The sequence below is a fragment of the Triturus cristatus genome, chromosome 6 (assembly GCF_964204655.1).
Source record: "Triturus cristatus chromosome 6, aTriCri1.1, whole genome shotgun sequence".
Classification (NCBI taxonomy): domain Eukaryota; kingdom Metazoa; phylum Chordata; class Amphibia; order Caudata; family Salamandridae; genus Triturus; species Triturus cristatus.
Window position 1 is genome coordinate 144,075,377 of NC_140589.1, and position 19,870 is coordinate 144,095,246.

Below are 19,870 nucleotides of genomic sequence, written 5' to 3' on the forward strand. Positions count from 1 at the left end.
TTGACGGGCAAGTAGGGGACAAGGAGGGAATGTGGAAATATGGATTTTTCTGGTCAGTTATGTCCCCTATCTTGGACCCCAACGGTTCTATGTGCATGTTACAAGTACATGTATGTTCCCTCCAGTTCCAGTTATGAAGACGCAAACACATGTGCGTCCACCGTCAACATGTCCTCTGTCAGATCCGCCATGAATAGACCGGATATTCTATTCCTAAGTATGAAAGGCCACCGACTTTATATGGCTCAGTTACTCCATTTTGCAGTCCAGGCAAGTAGGCCCTGATTCTGTCATCAAACTCTTCTTGCCTTCTGCCTCTGAAAGCTCCAGTCTGAGCCTGCATCTGTGACCATGAACTTTGTCTCATTCTCTGCGCGGCTCACGAAGCCTGACATCAGCCTATTCTCTGCCAAGAACTGTATTTCACCTTCGAATTATCTGCTTCCCCCTCAGCCGATGCATTCCTGCCTAGTAGTTTAAGTAAACATTCTTCCAGTTACCGAGCAAAAGGCCCGGCTTCTCTGCCCTTATGCAAGTAATTCATAGTCCTGTTACCATGGAATATTTCTACCCCCTCGCATTTAGTGTAGACACTTAGACGCTTGTACACGCACGCACAGTCAGTATAGAATAGATTCTGTCCGAGAGTCCTTCTTTCGTGGATAACATAGTTCTTTAAACATAGGATGTTAGATATGATTTGGGATTAGGTTGACTTGACCCCCCAGACTTCTTGTCTCCACATGTAGAGCTAAATGCCAAGTCCCCTTCACCCCCTAGTCGCACGTCAATCACACGTCATACTGCTGCGCGCGCAACTATGCCAAGTATAATCTTATAGATCCACCTATATATGACATCATAACCAATTATGTTTCTGTTTTACTCCTCATTACGCCCATTTTTTGGTTACACAGGTGAATCGTCATTTTCCTTATCAATTGTTACGCCTACTGCATTCGCTTCATTGTAATGTATGATCTATAAAAGTCATTTCATGTCAATAATGTATGTACTTCACTTCCTGAACCTCCGTGGTGATGGAACTTGGAGCAACCGATTATAATCGATCATTGGAATAAAGCCCATTCCGAACCTCTAATACCACGGATTCTGCCTCTCATTTTACTGAGCTATTTTATTATGTTTCTGTATCAAATTAAGTCCCGGTGAAGGAATTTTATTTACCACACACCCCTTACTGAGATATAGGTTCAGTATATCTCTCCATATTACTGCACATATAAACCTATCAGTCACCCCTATGACAGGCCTTACCAATCCTGAAGGCAGGGTGCTGGGTTTTATGTGAGAGGGTGCCCATGCATGAGCAGAGCCCCTCAGCAGCCTTCAGAACCTTTATTCTGGGGTTGTTTGTGATGCTGCCAAACCATACACTCTTAAGTGCATTATAACCAAACGGTAAATGCTAACTTTAGAATGGCTGCACGGAAACATGTTGTATTTGGTGTCAAACACTTTGGAATCATACCCCCACACAAGTAACTGGTGTGGGAGTATGATCCCACCCTTCTAGAGGGAGAGACATGACAGCACCGGTATACCCGGTACCAGCTAACAGAGCCCTGGCATCACAAAATGGATGCTGCCAGCCACAGACACGAGTCTGCCCTCCTGTTGCTGGACAAAACTCCGGCAGGGGAGGCCTGGACAATAGGTTTCCTGTCACAGGGAGGTGTCACCACCTCCCAGAAAGGCTTTAGTGTATTGGGGCTGGGTGGGTGCACTCCAAGAGTGCTTTGAAGTTCAGCACTGGGGCACATTTGGTGTCCCTGTGCATAGTCCAGGTCAAACCGGTTGCGGGGGCTACCAGCCCCTGCTCTGGCGCGAAACTGGACAAAGGAAATGGGTGTAGCCACCCCTCTTTCCTGACCCTCCCATAGGTGGGTCCCTAGAGTTTGTCCCACCCCTTCCTTGGGTATAAGAAAGGAACCCCTGGCTACAGGACTTTAGATTACACCTGGACGAAACTCTGATACTGAATCCTGGAACTTCGATGATCTACATTGAACTAGATGAGTAAAGAATCTCCCTTGGAGTAAAGAAGTTACTCCCCTTGCAAGGCAGGCACCAAAGACAGATCTGACCGGTTTGCAGCTCCGAAGCTCCCGCCAGACTCCGAAGAATTTTGCAACACAGGTGGTGGGTTTCTGTGGTCTTAGAGGTAGAACAGTGCCCACAGCAAGTCTGAGGCCCGTATCCCTCGTGGCGACCGTGCAAACCGAACCCCTGGACACCACGTCACTTTGCAGAAGCATCAGCTTTCCAACAACTCCTGCAGCTAAGCTTTGGATTACTTATAGCCCTTACCCCGAGCAGCATTTACACTGAAGATTGCCCACCTACACTCCACGAGTGTTCCGTGAGCTGGCCCTTTGTGTTTTCTCTTGAGGTCCCTTCGCGATCCCTAGTCCGTCGACTGGTGGGTCCCTGTGAAGGCAACTTTACCTCTAATTAGGCTTACCTGATTGCTCCAGAAGTGTCCTGACTCTCCATTGCTTGGGGAGTCCCCAGGACCTTGCTGGTCCGCACCAAAGCATCTTTTCTCTTTCTGCGTGGGTTGCTGTTGCCAAGGCTTGTTGTGTTCAATACGAGGACCGACACCCCAGCACTCGACATCCTTTGTGGGACAGCTCAAATCCAGCTTCTGGTTGTCGTCGACGCCTCCTGGTCCTCGTGGCTGCTGAGTCAAGCTTCGCCTCTTCGCACTTGAATCACCCAACATCGGTGTGTTTTCGTCTACCGTGCCCCTGGTCACTGGCAAGTGACCCAGACTCTGTACCCTCTGCTTTCAGGTTCTTCTGATCTTCGATCCAAGCTTGGATCACACCGGACACTTTTCTCCTTCCCGGCAGCAGCAATTTGCAGTAGATCGCCATTGAAATCAACAACGATCCCCGACACCATTTGACACCTTTGCACCCGGCTTCCCTGGGTGAGGTAACTCAAGTACTCCGGTGCTCCCGTGGGTGCTGGCCCTAGAACCCCCTAAGTCTAAAGGGGTTGTCTCAAAGTCCTCTCCTAAGTGTCCTTAACTTCTAAAATTCCAACCGTGACTTTCCCATAAAATAGTACGGGGCTCGCGCCTGTGTTCTCACACTGCACACGTCCCCTGTGGGTCTCCTGTGTCACTACCTTGGGTGGTTCCTTGGGGTCCCAGCGATTCTACGTGCTTTAGGCACTGTGTCTAGTGAAGTCGTGGTTCTTATACCACTTTCTTAATATGTGGTTTGGTCCGCCCCTAGGGCCCATTGTATATTGTGCTATTTACTGTCGTTTTAGAACTGTATTATTGTGCATCTTGGACTCTAATCTCATAAAGAGATTAGTAGTGAGTGTTTAGAAATAAATACATATATTTTATATATACCTTGTGTGGCTCTCCTTTCATTTAGTAATTCAAGAGGTTATAATCTGGTAAACCAAGCTGCTTTACACTCCTTCAAGACTTAGCCTGAAGGCTGCTCTCCTTAGCTACCACTAGGATAGCTTTCAATAAAGGTTGTCTTTAAACCTATCATCAATAAGGGTTGTTTGGACTGGTACAAGGTGCCCACTATAACTAGTGGACAGCATATACCAGGCCAACTTCTCACAATCTGTATGGTACATGTTCTTTGCAGCAGGCACATTAACCCTCTGAGCTACCTTTCCATGAATCAGAACTTCCACTAGACAAAATGATCCCTCTCTAGGAAGAACATTAAACACCAGAGTCATCATGACATTTTTATTGTTGCCGAAAATTGCTGGAGGCCAGGAAGAAGGCAGCAAGCACTTTTAAAACCTTAATATACTTGCAATCATAATGCCTCCACCCAAAGTCAGCACTCGGTGCGGTCACACCGGTTGCACTGCCCTAGAGCTGGCCCTTCTCAAGTGTCCTGTGACCTCAGTGACAGAGTCACTGTCGCTCTAGGGTGTGCTGCTTCATAGGCCTGTCTGCAAGACTGGAGGTGAACTTCAATATCAATTGTGGTGGACAAACCTTGAAGGTTAACCCACACTTGCCACTGCTAGGGTCCACCTGCTGGTGCTAAGACACCAGGGCTTCTAAGGTCTTGCGCAGCCTTCTAAGGTCTAGCATGGGAATGTGCTCTCTCAGGAGAGTGGACTGGTTATTAAGGCTGAACCTGGTTCCCCAGTTACAAATTCAGTAGCTCTGGCCATAGTGCCACATTCTCTCCCCCACTGAACACCATACTGCCCCACTGAGAAAAAACTCACAATGCCTTCAACTACAACCCAATTGCTACCGGCTATAAACACCTGGATGTGGCTCAATTTAAATGACACAGAGCAATATGCAGCCTACAAAAAAAAGTGACAACATCCTGGAAAAAGCAAACACTCATAGGGAATGCAAAATTTAGCAAACCATGTGAATTGTAAGCAGGAACAACATGGTTACCTTAATGCGTTTACACTCACTATTCAGAAATCAGTGAGTGCTCTTGCCTGGAAAGTTAAGGACATGACTACAGGGCCCTGAATGGACCCATTTCAATGCCCATTGCTTATATCCTTACAAAACGTAAGCAGTATGGTAAAAAGACCACATCCCTGGACGCAGAGCCGCAGTACACAATTTGTTTTCCAATTCACTCTTTGCAGTACCTCCAGGATTGGTGCACTAGTTGCAAGCCCAGGGAAAACAAAGACAAGAAAACAACAAGCATTGGCATAGCCAATAGGTCTCGCCTTTGGGACCTTATAAGTGTTTAGCCTGCAACAGTTGATGCAGTTGTACCAATGATATTGTGCTGGATAACTAAACACTTATAAGGTCCCAAAGACGAGACCTATTGGTTATGCCAATGCTTGTTTTGCTATGGGGGGGGAATAAATAATAGGAGGCTGAAGCTTGGGAAATAGTACCTGTGTAACAGTTAGTGTGATAGTTAGTGAGTTAGTTTGTTAATGAGAGAGTTAGTGAGTGAGTGAGTGAGTGAGTGAGTGAGTGAGTGAGTGAGTGAGTGAGTGAGTGAGTGAGAGGAGAGAGAGAGAGAGAGTTAGTGAGAGAGTTATTTAGTGGGAGAGAGAGATAGTTAGAGAGTCAGTTATTGAGAGAGAGAGAGAGAGAGAGTCTATGAGAGAGAGAGAGTTAGTTTGGAGAGAGAGTCCGTGAGAGAGAGATAGTTTGAATTAGTGTTTTTAAAGAGAGTTAGACAGTTAGTGAGAGGGATTGAGATAGTTAGTTAGTTAAAGAGTAAGTTAGTTAGTGAGTTTGTGAGAGAGAGAGTGAGAGAGCAAATAACCAGGCAGAAGGAGAGGAGGGAGCACCGGGGAGCAAGTCAGGAGAAGAGGGATCTGAGGACATAGCAACATCGGGGCAGATGGGGAGGGATCTTAGGGGCAGTTTACCAGGGGAGAGGAGAGTCAAGGGCAGAAGTGGGGAAGGTGTGGAGAGGGCATGGTAGCAGTGGGGTAGAAGAGAAGGGGAAGAAGAAGATGGAGAGGGGAGGGGTAGGGGAGGAAGAGGAGGGGCAAAGGGGGAGAAGAGGAGAGAGGAGATGAGAGGAGCAGTATTTAGGAGGCATTATGAAGGTGGAGCAGGTCAGCAGGAGGAGGGGGTAGGGGCAAACAATCGGGGGTGGTAAAGCAGGGAAAGAGAGAGCGGAGGAGGTGGAAAGGGTGGCTAATGGGGAGGGGGAAATGAAGTGGGGGGTCAATGGAACACGAACAACTATTTAAATGGGTGCAAGCAACAGGAAATGACACTTGGGAAGCCTCTCAAATAAGAGCCAGGGGTAGTTCGAGTGGGGTGAGGGTCAGAAAGAAGAGAAAACTCTTCAATTTGGTGCAAGAGAGCAGTGAGCAGAGGGACACGAGTAAGGGAAAACTAGGAAGGGAGCAAAATAAGTGAGCCGAGATCACTCTGCAAATAAATTAGGGCTGATCTGAGACCACTCCTCAAATAACCCAAAGAGAGAAAAAAAGCCTCTGTTCAAATAAATGAAAGTCGAGATTGGGGACCACACCTGAAATGGGACAGCGGGGTTCTCAAATCGAGGAGAAGATAACGCAGGAGCCTCTCCACTAGTAAACGAGAGGACAGCGGGGAACGCTCCTTTAGATGACGCCTTTAAATGATGGGAGGAGGGTGAAGAGGGGAAGGTGCACACGAAGTTATTGGGAAAGAGACAGCGAAAGACAAACAGGGTGTGTGGTGTGTGATAGGAGGGTTTGTAAGGCTGGGTGGTGGAAAAATGCTTTATGTGAAACATAGCTGAAGAGGGTGGTTGGTGAGCAGGTGGGGGTATTGTCTAGTGTACAGGGGGAGGGCAGGTGGTGGTGCAGGGATAAATTGCGTGAGGTTCCCTGCAGTGGCTGGGTCACATGGTGGGATTATTAGGAGGTGGCCGGTGGGAGGGCAGGTGGGCATTGGTGGAGTGATGATGCATTATGTGAAGTGCGGCTCTAGTGAGAGGGGGGCGGCGCTTGTCTCCTGGAGGTGAGAAGAGGGTGGGGCCTGCAGCTTCTCTGTCAGCGTGGCCTCCAGCAACTAGAACGGTCAGGAACCCTGTCCAACTTCACACCACAGTGTGCACCACTGTCTTCTGTAGAGTCTCGCGATGGGTGCAGGGCTTGCACACTGCATTAGTGTGTCCTAGATCCGTGCAGGGCCTGCACACTGAATCTCCAGGCTGCACACTGCATCTCCTGGATCAGAGCAGGCCTGCACTCTGCCTCCGTCTCTCCTTGAGGTGTGCAGTGCGGTGTAAACGCCTCCTCTCTAGGTTGTGTCCGCCTGGCTTTAGTGCTCCAGAGAACCAAGAACGTAACAAACCTACGTGGAAATGAAGCCCGATGCCATGCGAGACGCCGTGCCACTGTTTACAACAGTGATTGAAGCGCTATTCTGCCCTAGTGCTGAACACGGACAGACACGATTTAAGCAGCAGTGTATAAACAAACTAGCCCGATGCCATGCGAGACGCCGTGGCACTGTTTACAACAGTGATTGAAGCGCTATTCTGCCCTAGTGCTGAACACGGACAGACACGATTTAACCAGCAGTGTATAAACAAACTAGTCAGATGACATTAACCCCTTCCATGCGGGGCGGATTCCCCCGCTGTGCTGAGCGCTGCTTGCGCGGGCGTGGTCATGACGGAACGGTTCCGTCATGAGCACAGCTCAACCGACGCTCATGACGGAACCGTTCCGTCATGAGCGCCGAAGGGGTTAATTGTAGGTAAACGAAAAACAAAAGCTGAACAAATGTACGCGTTCTAGACAATATTTCTTAATATAGATAACATTTACAAGTGCATGCGCCCATGGTGATCACACAAGAGTGAACAAGCTTTGGCAACGCGGCCGCGAAAGTGAAAGTGATCGCGATCGCTACGGAGGAAAGACATATGGCACTGCACGCGTGCACGTTCACATGCATTGAAGCTTTAGGCCACGGCAGCACTTCAAAAAGCCTGTATACAAAATGTCTCGGCCAGATCAGCGCAAGCGCTGGATCAGGCGAGACCTAAAAATAGTGCTTCACTGGCATACTCTGTAAAAGTGGTGCTAATGTGTTTGGGTGTAAATAAAATCAATCTGGTCAGTTTGCTACCAGCAGGTGCGCAACACCCATTGGACTCAAAGGGCTTCAGCCGCCCCCCTCCCCCCCGTCCGTCCGTCGTGTGTGGCAGCCCGGGATGAGACAGCTTCCCGGGCACCCAGACAGCCACACCCGAGCACTTCACAGGTCTTTTAAAGACCATTTGCATGTTAATGAGGCCTTGCTGTTGTTTCACCCCTTCTAAGAGCCCCTGCAGCTCCACTCTGCCTATTGCTTAAAGATTAAGCCCCCCCCCCCCCGAAATGTTTTCTTTGCCCTCTGGCTACCAGTCTGTCTTACTTTACTTCGTTATTTTTCCTATTTTTAACCTTTTATTCCAGATGCTGCACTTTGGAATTAAAATACGACATTTCCAGCAAAAATTATTGTCATTTTTGGATCCATTTTACAGGGGAGGAAATAAGAGAAAGGAGAGGAAAGAGAGTGAAAACCCCGTCTTGAAGTCATGGTTTTCAGTAAGAGAAGGACTGCTAGACAGAAAGAGAGGGAAGAGGGAAAGAGTTGGGGGGAGGGGGGAAGGCAGCTGAAGCTACAAAGCAGAAGCGGACACTGTATTTTTCTTCTCTGGGTAAGAAGAAAAAGACAGGGTCCTGTTACTTCTCTGCCGCCCGTCCTCGAACGCCAGGAATGCCGAGCTTTATAGGCCATGCCGATTTCTTGCGTCCCGGGATGCATTTTCAAAATAAAAAAGTAGGGGAACGGAATCGCTGGAATTGAAGAAGTAGGGGCACGCCGTGCCCTGCCGTTCCCCCCCACTTCGACCACTGATAAAGCCCCAAAGGCGAAACCAATTGCATTGCAAATGCTTGTTCCCATTGACTTCTATTGGGCGGGAGACAGTTCAAATAAAGCCATATTTGACTTAAAACATCGAGAGTCTCCTGTCTGATCTGGATCTGTTGCCATCATAGACGTAGCTTCAGGGGGCATGTTTGGAGTGGTACACCACCCTAATAAATTAACTTTCTTATAAATAGTTGGCTACAGGTGCTTTCAGTCGGGTATGGTGAGATGTGTGTCTGATTTCATCAGGAATTCAACATACACACAGCCAAAAACGCACACACGCTCTCTCCCTCTCTGGTTTGAAAGTTCTCAAAAATGTTGGTTATTTTAAATATTATTGTTTTCTCTCCTAGCACTCATACCAATCCGCATTCCTTTCTCTTTTCGCTGCCCCTTAGGCCCCTCTCATGAACCCTGCTGTATTTTAACATTATATGCCAGTGTGATTGTTAGAAAATCTGACTCTCACCCTCCCCCAAACATACTGACGAAGCTACGGCCCTGGGTGGCATGTATGGGGGCAACGGGTGGACTGGTTCTACCTACTTGTAGTCTTCACCCAGCCTCTTCTCACCCCCTCACGGCACCAGACATTTACTTGGTTGGTGTCACTGTTTGACCTGTGGAGTGATTGCCTGGTAGGGCCTCTCCCCACCACCTCGTGTGCGCAACATCCGGTGGCAGGAAACTTACCGCAGGGAGGAAGCTGTCACCACAGGTGGCCTACACTTCACCTCTGCGGAAGTCGAGAAACTTCGGGCAGATTTACGAGCCCCTTGCGCCACTTTTGCGTCACTTTTAACATGGGGAAAGTGACGCAAAAGTGGCGCAAGGGGCTTGTAAATCTGCCCCTTCGACTCTATATTCAGGCGGAGTTTAAAATTCGGCCTTCCCTGACTCAAATCCCTCACCCTAGAGCCAACAGGGTAAGGGATTCCCAAGCTGATTCCCAAGCTGATTTTCCCATTCCCAAGTTGATTTTCAATGGAATGATATTTTCAAGGTCTTACAGGGGTGACATATCCTATATTTTTCTACATTTTTACAATATAGGAATAATGAATACCAATTGTAAATAGGGAATAATGCATCTATAGTTTATTTGTAAAAGACCTTGCCTCATTACACCCAGTAAGGAAAAGCAAAGGGTGCAATGAGTGTGGTGCATGAAGGTGCCACGTGCATGGGTGGCACCAGCGCCTACTCATGGCTTCTGGCGCTCCGGGTCCAGGAAGGCAGCGCCAGCAAGAGAAGTTCACTGGACTTTACAGGACTGTGTGCAATGTCCACTGCTTTTTCCTAGATCTTTAGCAGCAATAGGAGGCTGTAAAGGACTTGGAGGGTTTGAGGGATATTTCTGGGTCAGAGGGTGTGATGTTGTTTACACTCACCCGAGCTTTTTGGGTGATCTGGCATGATAGAATGCGAGGAAAAAGCAGCACATTTTCGGCTGTGTGCCCAGTCAGCAATTTTTGGCCTCTTCTCTTTCCGAGTTCTTGTCGGGCATTCATGCCTTCTGTTATCTCTGCTGATAAACCTGGGCGCACACCTGTAGGGTTGGGCATCGCTGACCTATCCAAAGGCCAGGAGAACAGCAAACAGGCCGGGTGCAGGAGAGCCCTGCTTCCTTTCAGGACCCTGGGTCCACCGATAAGGCTCCCGGCACCGCGCAGGCCGGGGAGGGGCTGAGTACACAGAGCCTCAAACAATAGCAGCCGCTGTTCAGGTTATGCTGCCGGTGTGGCACAATGAGAGGGCAGGGCAGGGCAGGGCAGGGCAGGGCAGCTTTGCTTTGCCCTACCCGCTTACCTCAAATGCAGTGTTGGCTAGTAACCAGGAACCGGGGTACTTGCAGATGGCCACCTCCCCTTCGGTGCCAAAGGTCATGTAACAAAATCTTATCATCCACATATGAGCGAGCACATACACGCACACACACACACACATACACGTGTACACACACCCACCCATAACATACCTATTATTATGAGGACCGGCCATTGACCGTAATGGAGCGTGTATTCTAGGGGTGGGCGGAATTTGCGGAATTAACCTTCGCAAATTATCGCGAGAATGTTTAAAATTATCGCAAACAAGCAGAAATATCGCGAAGATGCGGAAGTTTTTTTCCGGCATGTTCGCGAGATTTTCTGCATGGTTGCGGGTCGCCAACTTACCCATGTGGTTGCTTGCGGGCGCGGCCATCTTGTTTTGAGTTGTTCTCGCGGTGCATGATCGCGAGAAGAAAGACGTGATCGCGCGACGCATGACGTCACTGCGGGCGCGAACTGTCGCGAGACAGCGCAAATGGCTAAAAACAATACAACATCTCATGGAGAACGCGACCGGATCAAGAAAACTTGTCGGCGAACGCAGGGATTCAGGTAAGGCGATCGCGCGCGCGCGAGAATGTATCATTTTACAGCGCGAGCAAGAAACAAATTATCGCCAAGCTGCGTAAACCGGAATTTTTGACATTTTCGCGCTCTCCGCGGAACGCAAAAATGTCAAATTATCGCAATTTCCGCCAACGGAACGAAAATTTTGCCCAGGCCTAGTGTATTCACTATTCTAACTCCGTGCAGACGTTGATAGCAGAGTAGATTCTAAAGTGCACTGATGCAAATATAACGGCACTTTTCGTTTTTTGATACACTCACTTGAAATGACCTAAACACACTGCCGGGACCGGCCCTCCGAGTGCACCGGCCCTCACGAAGACAGTGTGTGTCTGGATCTGTCAAGGTTTACCCACGAAATGAGGAACGATCTGGTCCTCACAGAGTGGGTTATATACACACACAAACACACACGTGTGAGCACGCACACACAACCACACACACAGACACGCACACACACACACACCTGTAACATCATGATAGCACAACACATTTTTAGAATAGTATGTAGGATTTTGCTAATTTTCCCACATTTTGCATTGCTTTCCAGAAGCGTGGGAACCGTCTCTAGAGAATCAGGGGCATATTATCAAGGACGGCGTTAAAAATTATCGCCTGTTTAGCAGCAGAAAACTGCCGCTAAAGCGGCGATAATGGGTTTGATAATAAGCCCTTGAGAATTCCAATAGAAGTCCATGTTCTGGTGTCAACCTGGGCTTCTATGGGAATTCTCCAGGGCATATTATCAAGCCCATTATCGCCGCTTTAGCGGCAGTTTTCTGCCGCTATACCGGCGATAATTTAAACGCCGTCCTTGATAATATGCCCCCAACTGTGGTCTTTCATTACTATTGTAGGGAGTTGAGGAATGAATAAGCAGGTCACACTTATTTCCTATTGCTGTAAAGAACGTATTTATTTATTTATTTATGTTGAGGGGCATTTTGACAAGAAATGCTGTACATAGCATCATCCTTTGTAGTACATAGTTTAAAAGATTCCGTTTGCTGCATAAAGTAAAAAGGATTGTGTTACAGGTGTTGATGTAAGAGACTACGTACATTGCTAGACAATACATACATAAATATAACTTGCAATATGTATTTATGTGGTGGCATGGTTGACATGGGGCATTGCGACAGGGACAATGGTAGGTGGGAAACAGGAATTGTGATGAAGGATTAGTCAAACGTTCATTCTTGTTTGAAAAAGTATGTTTTAGGCTGGGCCACTGGAATTATGTGGCACGGGAGGGCCAAATTATGCAGCAGGGTTGACTAAATTATGTGGCAAAAAAAGACAAATTTGTGCAGCACTTTTACTGATAGTATTACTTCACTATTTTGTCATTTTTACACTTGTTACACTGTCTTTGCATAGGTTACACCTCATTAGTACCAGTTTCAATGCTTTATACTTTATTCAGCCATATATGGCTATTAAAGACAAAAACAATACAAAGCAATTAAATGATATTAAAACAAATAACTCCATCAACCTCAGCTTTATTAATAAGAGAAATAATCCAATAACCACAAGGCATAAAGTTGATGCTCAACAAAATCAAACTACAACACATAAATCCTTTAAAACAATCCACATATCCGCAAATAAATTGCATAGTGCATCTATAACATATGAACTAATGAGGTTCAGTAAATGTACCAGTTTAATACTCAAAAATAGCAATAATCAAAAGAACAATGACCAGTGACTCCCCGTCGGTCCCTCTCAGCCGCCTCCTCACCTCACACGCACTTCTAATTGCGCAAAGTGGAATGCGCATGAGAATGACCAGCTCCACCCTAAGGGTGAATGAAGATCGTGCATTTATGATTAGGCTGCGCGTGCAACTACGAAGAGCGTTACGTAAGTTACATAACTGCCATCCTAGACGGCTCGGATGTGTGTAGTTCTAAGTGGTTGTTGGCTGCGCGGCCACGGAGGGGACCACTGGAGTGCAGGGCCCCCCGCACCGCAGGGGTTGCAGAGGCCTGTGTTACACCCCTGAGTGAACCTTTGTAATAGAGCAAGACCACTGACTCCTTGTCAGTGAAATTGCTCTCCCTCCCTCGTAGCTCCACCAGTGAGTGAGGCCTGCCCCTGCTCTATCAAGTGTTGGTTTGAGGCTCGCCTCCACCCGCAGGTTTCCCTGTGCCTCATCCCTGGTGGTCCAGTGGACCTCTGTCTCCATTCTCTTGCTCTGCTTTTTCTCTCCTCTTTCACTCGTTTTTCCCTCACTTCTATCTCCCCCCTTCACTCTCCCTCTGGGTCTTTCCTCCATTTTCTGTCGTTTTCCCCTCATTTCAAGCTCCCCCCTTCACTCTCCTGTGTCTTCCCTCCGTTTTTCACTCGTTATTTACCCTCATCTCAATCTCCCCCTTTTACTCTCCTGTGTCCTCTGTGTCTTTCCTCCACTCTTTCTTGCACTTTTTCTGTCTTTTTGTCCCCCCACTTCAAGCTCCCCCCTTCACTCTCCTTCTGTGTCTTTCCTCCATTTTCACTCGTTTTTTACCCTCATCTCAATCTCCCCCTTTCACTCTCCTGTGTCCTCTGTGTCTTTCCTCCACTCTTTCTTGCACTTTTGCTGCCTTATTTGCACTTTTCTCTCTCTTTTTGCCTTTTTCATTTTCCCTTTTTCAGCCCGTTTTCCCTGCCGCTGCTGCCCCCTAGGCCCCTCCACCCCAGCACGACCAGTGCGACCGGTCAAATCCAGCTCCCCTCCCCTCCCGCCTCCCAGCTGTCCAGCCCTCCCCGGCCCCTACTTAATGGCAGCCCATGCACGGCCGCGCTGCCGCTGCGCCGCCGGGGTGCCAAAGGCAAGCCGGTCTGCGCCCGTCCACGACCCGACTGCGACCAGCGCCAGGAATCCTGGATCTCTGCACCGCCAACGCTACGACCCAGCGGCACTCCACGCTCTCAACCCAGGCCGCAACAACAACTGCAAGCTAGCATCACCAGCCGACACTCACGGACCCTTCAGCTGTCACTGCTACCGGCACACCTGCAGCACTGCCAAAACCACTGACCCAGCGCAATCCGCCCGCATGAACACAACTGAACCGAAGACCCTGCAATGCATCCTCCTCAACGTCCGATCCCTCCACAAACACGCCACCGAAATATGAGACCTCCTCGACAGCGCTACCCCGGACATAGCATTCTTTTCCGAAACCTGGACCAACACCACCTCGGGACCGGACATCGCCCTCGCCATTCCCCAAGGATACAAGATCTCCAGGAAGGATCGCCCCACCCGCCCGGGAGGAGGAATTGACGGATTGTCTGGAAGGTGTTAAGGAATCCTGACCCTATGGTCTTAAATAGGTGTACAATGCCACTCGTATCCGACATATTAAAGATACGTCCCACCATTTCTATGAAATGTAGAGGGCAGTTGGTACGGATTAGTGCCTGTATCTCTGTCGAGGTCCTTGCGATTTGGAGTTCAAAGGTTTCTCGAGCGGAGGATAACGGCACGGTTTGCTGTAAAAGCATGGCTTTCATTCTGCTCAAAGCATCAAACTGTATAATGGAAACATTCAGTGAAGGCCATATTGGCGACTCCCTGACTGTAATTGTCGGGGGAAACAATACTTGCATACAGCAAATAACCCTGGTGTTCACGGTGACCAGATATGCGATGCCCGGGAGCATCCCACAACAACCTTGATTGCTCAGCATTAAGTAACTCCCATTCGAAAGTAGCTCAAACACTGGCTTGATCACAACAGCTGGAGTTCCTTTCATGTGGCAAGTCAGATTCAAAATGTAACCATTACAAGTTCCGTGAAAATAATATCTTGGCACATGAGTGAACCGCTTAAAGCGTTCTTGCAGTTAGTACCACTAAGAAACACCTCTCGATCCCCACTCCGGCATCGAAATCTATATGGTAAATCCCAGGATTTCTTAATGTATTCTTTACCCAATTTTTCATATCTGCCTATCTGCCTTTGCTCAAGGCAATAGTGAAACTGAAAGGTCGTGACCGGGAGAGTGATTCGGCCTTGAAGTAGCCAATCTGTTGATGGTAATTCAGCTGCTGTGAATGGTAACTGTTCCAGTTTTTCAATTTGCAGCATTGTATATTTAGCTCCCCTTTGTGCCATTTCTATCTGTGTATCAGTAAGATTGTATTCTGAAAACAGAGACATACTGTTTATAAAATGCCAAGGCACAATTCCTGCACTTAAAGATTGCAGCGTCGAGCTTAATAACATAATAGAACGTAACTGTGATTGGCCGTGTTGTAGAATGGAAATCTTGTTCCAGTATGTCAATAGCAGAAGATACAATGTTGCCCAATGAATATACTTTGGCGGTCAAAGTTGTTAACCCATTATCTACCAAAGCTAAAGCTTTTTCTACGTTTATACGGTCTATCTCCCGTATTCTCTCTGCGGCTTCTTGTTGGGAAATCTTTCAGATTTCATTATAGGCAGCATCAATGCCTGCATATATGAAACGTTTTTGATGTTGTTTCCTAGGTCCTCGTAAAATGTCCCTAAGATCCATGTCTTGTGAGAGTAAAGATAAGTGTTGTTTCACTTCTGCAAGTGTTGAGGTTTCTAACCAATCTAGGCAAAGCTTCCCAACACCATAGGATGTCACTACCCCTGGATGTACTCTCTGTACATATCTTGGATCTGGCCGATGCATACTGAGTCCCTTGGTGATGTTCAGGAACCTTTTATGACATGTGTTTGTGTGTAAGGGCCAAACCACCCACTCCTTCCAATTTGGGTCTGATCTATTGTACTTTAGCATGTCATCAACTGTTGCCCCTTCCTTTATAGAAGAATTTTGCCTCCCCTGTGTTGGTGTGGGTAACCTTGGAGTGTTCAGGTCCTTTATCTTTGCTATTCCAACACAGGATGTTGCACAGTATCATTTAAAAAGATCATCTGCTGTGGAATGAGGCATGAGGCATGCTATGAATAGTGCTTCTGTACCCTGGACTTGCCAGTGCCTTGAACCCTAAATTGATTTTAAGTCAATATCGTCTTTCCATAGGTGGAAACCCTGTTCAGACAATTGGGCCAAAAAGGAAGCAGAGTAAATCTGTTTGGTGTTTGTCAACATAATTTTCAGTGCTGATGTTGGTACAACCTTATAATAAAATGAGGCTGGATCTGTTGTGTTAAATCCTGAAAAGTATGCACATTTTTGTGCAAACACTTGTGAACTACTTTTTGGTGGTGTTGGGCAATGCTCCCACTGATGGTACTCAAATACATTCCAAGGTGAAATGGATTTGTCCAGGAAATGATGACCATAATGTTGGTAACAGTACAATTTGTCTTAGTCTGAAGAACCCTCTAACATTTCATTATTAGAAAATTCTGCAGTTTTCTCTAAATCAGACAACATGTTATTTACTGTTTCAGTGTCAAATCAACCTTGTCCCATTCTATACCATTGGGTATAGGAACTGCTGTAATGTTCACTGATGACAAGTGTCTTTGTTCACGATGTGATGATGGATGTGGCTTCAGTAGGATGTTGACCTTTTGGGCTGTGGAACCTTGTTGCAGATAGTGTCCATTGATAAGCATACTAAAAGTCAATACTAAGCTTAACCAGAAAAGAAAAAGCAATATCCCAGAAATTACCCAGAGCTCAATCCAAGGTGATACCAGGTATGTCTTTTGAAGAAAGAGAAGAAAGTTCTTTCATTCTTGTTTGAACGTTATTTTGGCTGGCGTCGTTTCTGGCTCACTTGGATCCAGTGAAAACGTATCAAAGTTAATGAAATAGCCAGAAGCAGTTTGATCAATTGTAGGAATTGCATCGGTTTTGGTTGAAATGTTCTTTTCCTCTTGGCGAGGCATGTTGATGTAGACGTCTGTATTAGGTCTAATTGCAACTTGTGAATTATTCTGATTTTCATTTAGAATTTGAATGTCTGGTTCAAGTGGAACAAGTTCCATAGCATTGTTGCTTAGTCCTTTATTCCTTACAGATGGATCTTCAAATGTGATGAGTCTTTCTGTTTGAATTTCTTTCTATTGTAGCTAGAGGAGGGCGCCTGCTACAGCGGAGTCCACTAGGCATACTGTTTAGTATCGGCCACATAGTGTGGTTTGATTTTTCCGGCAAGAGGCGGGAGCAGCACAGTTCTTGTTCCGTGTACTGCAAGGATTGGTACAGATTTTCTGTAAGAGGGTCCAAATTCCTTTTTGTCCGCAATTTTCTCTCTGACCAAATCCCTGACTTTTGGGATCCAGACACATCTTGCCATGAATACCTTGACTTCTACAGTGGCGGTCTGCTTTATATGGACATTGCTTTGTTTTGTACTGGATTCATTTAGATCCTGTAAAACAGCCAAACGATCATGGATATCAAATGGTTTTTCATCCGCCACTGTGCCTTCACAATCAAGATCAGGTACCCACATTTTTGTCCCGAAGAGGACCTCATATGGAGTCACACCCACTAGAGAGCTTCTTGGCTGGTTATTTAATGCCCGCTGTACCCCATAAAGGTGTGTGACCCAACTACCGCCCTTGCCTAATACCCTAGCTGTTAAAGTTTGCTTTAAGACCCGTTTTTTTCTCTCCACAACCAAATTTCCCTCTGGATGGTACGGAGATGAGAACCACAATGCTATGCCAATTCCTTCCATGGCCTCTTTGTAAGCCCGAGGGGTAAATGCAGGGCTGTGGTCAGAGTGTAACATGCCGATAAAGACTCGCAAATCTTTTATAACAGTTCGAGCGTCAGCAGAACGCTGAGGCCATACCCATAGGAATCTCGAGCATGAATCCACTGCAACCATGATATATCTGTAAGCCCCATCTGTTTGTAAGGGGCCGCAGTGGTCCAAGTACACACATGCGAAAGGTTTGTCTGATTTTAGTAATGGCGTCTGTGCCGGGCGTGCAACGGTGGAGCCTTTCATCTGCTGGCAGATGTCGCATTTCTAGACATAGTCTTTAGTTTGCTTAGTTAACCCTGGCCACGAATAGCACTGTTTCATTGAAGAAATAGTCACTGTAACGCCTGTGTGCGCAGAGCCCAAACCCTCGTGTGCAGCTAATATTAAATCTCCGTCTATTCTCGTTTTTGAACCACTCATTGCAGCTACGGAAGCTGTGCGAACAGCCCCCTTTGCGGCTTCATCAGCCAATTAATTCCCTGCAACGTGAACGTCATCACATTGATGACTCAGTGTTTGAATCGCGTTAGTCTTCGGTAGCTCGGCTTTCAACTCTGCTACCTGTTCATTTAGCATTTTAGGTTTAATTGTGCCACCTTTTGCATCTTTGACCCCGTTTTGTTCCCAATGCTGTAAGTACTCATTGTACGACTGTACACAGTAAAAAGAATCACACACGATAAGTGTGGGGAATTTGTGATCTGTATTTACAAGTGCCAGTATCAGTGCTTTTAATTCTGCCAACTGAGCCGTGCAGTCTCCTAGAGATTGCGTCTTTGTGCAGCTAGGATGATACTTGCCCTCACGCATGCGACATTTAACGATAGCACATGCCGAAAAATATTGCTGCTTACTTCCTATCGCCGGTTGAGCAGATCCGTCAGTGTAAATAATATATTCATACTGATCTAAAGGCAAGGTTTCATTTGGTAGAGTATATTCTTGTACATATTGCAGGAATGCTTGTGTTTTTAAATGCGGATTAAATCTGTATTCAACATCTGTTGCAGTAAGAGAATTAGCCCATTGTATCCATCTTGGATGTAAAGCTTTCGCTTTTGGGATGCTGGCCTTTGTAACAGCTTCTAAGGCTGGTACCTTAGTTACGACAATAATGTGTTTCCCTTGAGCCCGTGCTCTTTCTCTTGCTACCGAAAAAACAGAACATATTGTCCAAACTGAGAATGACTGCACATTTCACTTTGTAACTCCTAACATGAAAAATGAAACATGAGAGGAGGGCTTTATGAATTTCCTTATTACTCAGGAGAATATTTATTATTTATTTCACATTTCTCTCATATTGTGCGCTTAACGATAATTCATTGCGCGTTTATCTTTTATACAAAACAACACAATACAATACATTTCACAACAAAACATGATAATCTTAATCCCCTGAATGAAAAATACATACTACATTCACTCTTCAAGCATTCATGGCCAATATACTCATACATACAATACACATGCACTGAACAAAAGAGGTCCTAATGACACCTTTCCTTTTTTGGTAGATTGACTCCCAAAAACCATATAAGTAAAAGTGCTTTCTCTCTTTTTGGTACAATAAAGGTACAGAAGAATGTTGTTAATAGGAAAATCACAGATGGGTGCAAAAAGGACCAAACTGGTCGACGCGTTTCGAACCCCTATCTTTTTGGGTTCTCTTCAGGACCAACCAATTTCTGTAACAAAAAGACAACAAGTCCGTTTTAGATATTTTAACACAACTCAGAATTTCTAAAGAACCACCAGCAACTAAGCACACCAACCTTCAATAAGTGCGTCAAAAATGGAGTCTTAACTGTCTGTAACCGATCCAACTTGCCCCAGGACTGTGGAACACAAATGAAAACCACTTATATTATCGTTTTTCATGCTGGTGGTTCTTTAGAAATTCTGAGTTGTGTTAAAATATCTAAAACGGACTTGTCTTTTTGTTACAGAAATTGGTTGGTCCTGAAGAGAACCCAAATTGATAGGGGTTCGAAACGCGTCGACCAGTTTGGTCCTTTTTGCACCCATCTGTGATTTTCCTATTAACAACATTCTTCTGTACCTTTATTGTACCAAAAAGAGAGAAAGTACTTTTACTTATATGGTTTTTGGGAGTCAATCTACCAAAAAAGGAAAGGTGTCATTAGGACCTCTTTTGTTCAGTGCATGTGTATTGTATGTATGAGTATATTGGCCATGAATGCTTGAAGAGTGAATGTAGTATGTATTTTTCATTCAGGGGATTAAGATTATTATGTTTTGTTGTGAAATGTATTGTATTGTGTTGTTTTGTATAAAAGATAAACGCGCAATGAATTATCGTTAAGCGCACAATATGAGAGAAATGTGAAATAAATAATAAATATTCTCCTGAGTAATAAGGAAATTCATAAAGCCCTCCTCTCATGTTTCATTTTT